This window comes from Metarhizium robertsii, assembly GCF_000187425.2.
Source record: "Metarhizium robertsii ARSEF 23 chromosome Unknown MAA_Scf_10, whole genome shotgun sequence".
NCBI lineage: Eukaryota > Fungi > Ascomycota > Sordariomycetes > Hypocreales > Clavicipitaceae > Metarhizium > Metarhizium robertsii.
In genome coordinates this window covers 100,995-101,262 of record NW_011942150.1, presented here as the reverse complement: position 1 = coordinate 101,262, position 268 = coordinate 100,995, and positions in this window count along the sequence as shown.

Sequence of the window (268 nt, the reverse complement as noted above, 5' to 3'; positions counted from 1 at the left end):
TTCCGCTGTGACGTTCAACAAGAACAACAGTCGTATTCAGCTAATACTTTGCTTTAATATCAAAGGTCCTTAGTTTTCCTTGAAGCCCTAAGAGCAAAAAACCGTTATTTATATCAAGAAGTGGTGAGAGACTTTACCCTAGGTCTTATGATCAGAGCCCTTGTGTAACTATCGTCGGGATCAAGGTTCGGCCCGTGTCTTCATGGCAACGTGTCATCCGTGTAACAATTGGTATGCTGGGACCCTGCGAGGGAACCACCCAGCGGAA